Source organism: Sceloporus undulatus, chromosome 1 (genome assembly GCF_019175285.1).
Source record: "Sceloporus undulatus isolate JIND9_A2432 ecotype Alabama chromosome 1, SceUnd_v1.1, whole genome shotgun sequence".
NCBI lineage: Eukaryota > Metazoa > Chordata > Lepidosauria > Squamata > Phrynosomatidae > Sceloporus > Sceloporus undulatus.
In genome coordinates, this window is record NC_056522.1 from 159,911,236 (window position 1) to 159,917,235 (window position 6,000).

A 6,000-nucleotide genomic window follows, 5' to 3' on the forward strand; every position below is an offset into this window, starting at 1 on the left:
GGTGGAATCTCTTTTCCTGCAGCTTGCATCCATTGTTCCGGGTCCTGTTCTCTGGAGCAGCAGAAAACAAGCTTGCTCCCTCTTCAATATGACATCCCTTCAAATATTTAAACAGGGCGATCATATCACCTCTTAACCTTCTTTTCTCCAGGCTAAACATCCCCAGCTCCCTAAGTCGTTCCTCATAGGGCATGGTTTCCAGACCTTTCACCATTTTTGTCGCCCTCCTTTGGACACGCTCCAGTTTCTCAATGTCCTTTCTGAATTGTGGCGCCCAGAAGTAGTCAGTGCACAGTTTGTTTTGCGAAATCTCTGTATGACAAAGAGAGCATTGACTGAAAATCAGCTGTTTTGGCTGGTGATTTAAATCAGCGTTTTCAAATGATGTTCAGCAGTAGGACTCTGGGTCCCATCAAAGCTCAGCAGCTACTTCATGATGAAACTAAAAGCAGAATTAAGGCATCTTTTTCCTGTTGAGAGCTGTTAACCTACACAGGGGGGAAAGGCAATTAGGCACATGACTCAATGGTGGTGATGTCAACTTCTTAAATGGGAGAGACGGGATACAAATAAATTATTATTATTATTATTATTATTATTATTATTATTATTATTATTATTGTCAAATTCAAAAGTAGGTGGTTTTCAAGGTTGCAGGATATTTATCACCCTCCCTTTCTTTCTTAGTGTACCCCTAAAGATAAATTAAGCCATGCTGGTGCACTAAACTATGCCCAGTTCAAGAGGATCTATAATGGGATGGGCAACTATGGTGGAACCGGGGGCCAATTCCTCCCTCCTTAGGGCTGCACCACTCCTAAAAGCTCTGTTTTCTCCTGAAATCCCTCTCAAAATGGCAAAGGAAGTAACCTTGATCGCATCCCTCCTTGTTGCCATTTTGAGAGGGACTACAGAAGAAAAATGGAGTTATTTGGGACAAGTATAGAATTCTGGGATGCTTGTGGAAGGCATTTTTGCATATTTTCATCCATTTGGAGAGCTTTCTGTGTGATCTGGGGGCAAATATTGCCTAAAAATCATGCTATTTTTTTTTAATTGGGAGGTTGGGAGATTTGGGGGGCTGGTAGAGGGCTTCAGAGGCTACAAAAGTGGGGTGCAGGGACTGCATCCTATGCCCAACTCATTCTATAGAATTACACACACACACACACACACACACACACACACACACACACACACAAAGACTGTATTATCCTAAATATCAAATTGGGTGTTGTTGTTGTTGTTGCTAGAGGTTCTTCATATCTGGGATAGACCAGTACAGATGAGCACATATGCTTTTTATTTCCTCTAATGCTGGTAACTGTCCAAAAAGATCTGCATTACTGTAAATAATGTACACTGTAATTAAATAAATTGGTCATCACTAACTCTGCATAAAGGCTCACTACATTTCGCATTCATCTGTGTTCAGTCTGGCAGCTAATGTTATTTATTCTTTTCATTGGAAGTGAATGGTATAATTTTCCAAATTCAGACTCACAAATGCTTATAATAAAAGGCACATTAGATGTAGGGATGCTGGGGGATGCTGGTACAGATTACTGGGGCCAGTAGCCCAGAAGGGCCCAATTATGTTGCGTCAGCTTTTGTCTTGCTTGGAAGTGTCACTATCTGCTGATTGTTTTTGACACCAATGGTAAAAGTGGGGCATTACAAAGAAAATAATAATAATCTACATCCATTGTAAAGATGTTTAGTGAGTGTACCAGAGGCTCAAAATTGCCACCAGACTGATCAGGAAAGGAAGCCACACTTCGTGGGAGTTGCTCCCACATAGTCATAGTGCATAAACTGTAATAGAAGCGTCATTGGGTAATAACGGAAACTCCTGTTATTACCCAGTTATGTGTCCATTACAGTTTATGCATGGGACACGAATGGGAAAAGTGTGCAGGGGTGTGATAATATTCCCCCCTGATTGCGTATTACAATGTGTGATGAAGTCCACTGGTTAGATCTCCCATATCCAGAATTCTGAAATCTGAAAGATTCCAAAATCCCCAAACGGTCCACATCGGTGAGATAGTGACACTTTTGTTTTCTGATGGCTCAATGTACGGTGGGCCCTTGGTATCTACTGGAGTTTGGTTCCAGGACCCCCTGTGGATACCAAAATGTGTGGATGCTGAAGTCTCATTGAATACAATGATAGCAAAATTGTGTCCTTTATATAAAATGGCAAAATCAAGGTTTGATTACTGAAACTTATATATTTAAAAATATTTTCTATGGATGCTTGAATCCATGGATATGGAGGGCTGACTGTACACAAATTTTGTTTCATGTACAAAATTATTAAAAGTAATGTATTAAAAAGTACATTTGGGATATGTGTATAGTCATTTATATTTTGTTTATGCAAAACATAAATGCATTTCATGTTTAGAACTGGGTTTTGTCTCCAAGGTATCTTATTATATATATGCAAATGTTTCAAAATCTGAAAAAATCTGAAATCCAAAACAGTTCTGGTCCCAAGCATTTTGGAGAAGGGAGGCTCATCTTGTACCTTCCATCTCTTAAAGGTACTGTTCATCCAATATGACTCTGAAAACAAGGCAGAAAGTTTGATCATATGCCATGTGAGGGGAAGACCTGGGACTAAGATGGACTTCTAACCCTGTGCAGGTGAGCCTGTGTGCATTTTATTTCTCTATAAACATCTGGGCTTTGGAATCTAAATAAATAAATAATCTTAATATGGAAAGGCTGTCTTTTAGAACTGAGTTAATGTGAAACTCAGACCAATTCATTATTTCTCACATGTTATTGCTCATTTTTAAAAAAAATTGTAGAAACCAGCGAAGTGGAGAAAAATGCTCTGCTGGAATGTTAAAAGCGAAGGTGGAAATCTTAAAAACGTAGAGTAGGACTCTTCTTCCTCCTCTCCTCTTCCTTCTTCCAATATGAAAAACATGTGTGAATAGCTCCTGCACAACTTTGTAGACTGAAAATTCTGATGTCATCACAGTGTCTATTCCAGTGGCTTTAGGAAAGGATGTGTAACGGCCGCAGATTGCATCAAAATAGTTTCCCTCTCAACCTTGCTTTTGTGAAGAGAAACCAAGGAGGAGGTGTTGCTTGGATCACTGGCTCCTCTGTCATTTTATTTTGCTTGCGCTATTGCTCGATCAGACGACTGGTAAACAACGTAATGGGAGTCACACACAAGTAGCAGAATGCTAAGTCTTTTAACCAAAATTTACCCAGCCTGACCCAAACAAGAGGAGTCTGAAGGGGAGTCTGGGTGTAAAGAAGCAGCTTTAAATGTAGCCAAACAAGATCCTCGAAGCCTCCCAGGGGAGCATTTGTGCCCATTTCCTGCCACACCTCCAACAGATACTAGAGTTTAAATCATGTATTTCCTGCTGACTGTAGGGAGAAACTGGATTTTATACATATTTCTTTGGACATGTATGTATGCAGTAGATGTTTTGGAATATGATTGTTGAGCCACTTCCAAGATTCACTTGTTATCCTAAGATATGTATCTTTTGCCTTGTTTTGCATCTGGAAACAGGCCAGGGATAAAAAGAGGCACAGATGCAAACTATAAAAAGGCAGACAACACAAATCCACCCTTCTCCCTGAATAGTCCTGAGGGAGGGAACAGCCATCCACCTGCTCTCTCTGTGCTCTGGGTTTGGTGAGAAAAAGGAAAATAAAAAGAGGCAGGTTAGTATGGTCACCAAGCATCATTCATCCATACCTGTCAACTGTTCCAATCTGGCAGGGACAGTCATGATTAATCTTCTGCCATTCCCCCTTTTCAGCTGCTTTTAAAATGTCCTAGTTTTTCCCTCCTCCATCCACTTTCCCCCTTTGTCCTCAGCTAGCTTCAATTGCTGCAGACTGATGTCAAAGTGCAAAAGTAGCTTGAACTGAATTAACTCAGGGCAAGGGAGAGGAGGGAGCAGAATCTTGCTCTTCCCTGAAGATTCAGGCAAAAGCAAACTGCTGTTCCTCCTGTCATAGCTCTGAGAAGCTGCAGTCATTTTGGCAACAGAACTCTTTCCTCACTTATCTGTCATTCCTTGTGATTAACTTTTGTCATCTTGACCATTGTTGCCATCTTGGCCACACTCTGATGTTGCTTGGTCACATGTGCCCCATTTTTCATCTGTGAAATGTTGCAAGGAAAATTCATGCTATAGCTCTGAGATGCTGCAATCATTTTACAACAGAAGTGATCGTCCTACTGGAAATATAGAATGGCAGGGAAAGATCTGTTTTTGTTTCCTTCAAGCATTGGCCCCTGTAGCCCCCAAAAGTAACTTTTCCAAGCTTTGATTCCATGTAAAGGAGCTTCCTGTGTCCCTATGAGTTTGTTGTACATTATATCATGCTGGGCACATTCACACTACAGACTTATAGTGCTATGATTCCACTTTAATGGTCATGGCAGTGTCCTGTGGAATCCTAGGATTTGCCATTTATTTTATGAGCCAGCTTGGCCTAGTGTGGACTAGGCTGGACTATGACTTTGGAGACAGCTTGGCCATGAAACCCACTGGGTGACATTGGGCAAACTACATGCTCTCAGCCTCAGGGGAGGGCAATGGCAAACCTCCTCTGAACAAATCTTACCAAGAAAACCTCATGATAAGCTTACCTTAGGGCAGTGGTTCCCAACCTTCCTAATGCTGTGACCCTTTAATACAGTTCCTCATGTTGTGGTGGCCCAAACCCATGAAATTATTTTCGTTGCTACTTCATAACTGTAATTAAATAGGTGTTTTCCAATGGTCTTAGGTGACCTCCATGAAAGGGTCAATTGACCCCCAAAGGGGTCCCGACCCACAGGTTGGGAACCACTGCCTTAGGGTAACTAAAAGTCAGAAACAAATTGAAGGCACACAACAACAACAAGCAAGAAGCATTTGGAATTCTAAGCCACACTGCTCAAGTGCTTCACCAAACTACAAATCCCAACATTCGTTAGAATAGAACCATGGCAGTTAAAGTGGAACAACCATGCTATAATTGTGTATTGTGAAGCATCCCTCTGTCTCCAAGCATTTTTTGCTTCTTTGCATGTATAGGGATGGCTCCCAGTGAAAATGGTTAGGTGACCTGACAGACCCTCCTTTGCATGTCTGCAGATCCTTCATCTTCTATTCCATCTGAGGACAGCATGCAAACAACAGGGTGGAGACATACTGGATTGTAAAGGACGTATCTTTTTGTGTTGCAAATGGATGTTAAATTTCCTGGACTTTGAAAATCTCCCAATTGCCACATGGCCAGAAGGAGGAGGTGCAAGCCTGCAGGAGAGACCCAACTATACCATCTGAATGGAGAACAAAAACAGCAAAATGCAGGCCTATGTAACATCTTCAATTTTTTTTTCTCCTGTTTAGCTTGTAACACCTCACCAGATGAAGAAGCCAGCTGAGCTCTGAACATGTATATTGTTGATTTTGGTTGGTCCAACAAAGATATCACTATTTGGTGGATTTGTGATGTTATTGATCGTCATTCTGGAGTCATATTATTTTGAAATCAGGGTTTTGCTTTTTGTTTCATCCTTCCATTCATCTCAGCTACCCCAAACCCATTTTTTAATAAAATCTCTTGCCTGATGAAGAAATTTGGATATCACAAAAACTTGCACATCTTTTCATGGCTTTCGGGTTGGTATTCCTTTAATATGATGTTTTCCTTTGGCCAATATGGCTACTTTTTTTGTGTTTCTTAGTCATTTGGGCTCACTGTTGTTACGCAGCCTCAGGAGTGGGTGGGAGCATCTCCTCAGGAAGTCTCTTCTGTCCTCAGAAAACCGGCAACATCTGTGGAAAGTGGGCAGTGCACTTTTTAAAAGAGAAAAAAGATCTGTCAGGATGAAACAGTCGCTGGAACGCAGGAATTTATTTTATGAGCTGCCTGAGAGCAACTGGCAAGCAGCAGCCCTGACTCACGCACTGCACTGACCATGATGTGAACCACTGTGGCTTGAGAAAAAAGGGAGGGAGGCAA

The 6,000-nt window shown here is 41.4% G+C and overlaps 1 long non-coding RNA gene across 1 annotated transcript in view; it reads left to right on the forward strand.

Annotated features, from left to right (window-relative positions):
* Positions 1-5,563, forward strand: part of LOC121918886 — a 29,807-nt gene extending 24,244 nt beyond the window's left edge. Inside the window, exons 2-3 of the long non-coding RNA XR_006101333.1 lie at positions 2,550-2,652; positions 5,385-5,563. This is a non-coding gene — a long non-coding RNA (uncharacterized LOC121918886). The remainder of the gene's footprint in view (positions 1-2,549; positions 2,653-5,384) is intronic.
* Positions 5,564-6,000: the final 437 nt, after the last annotated feature.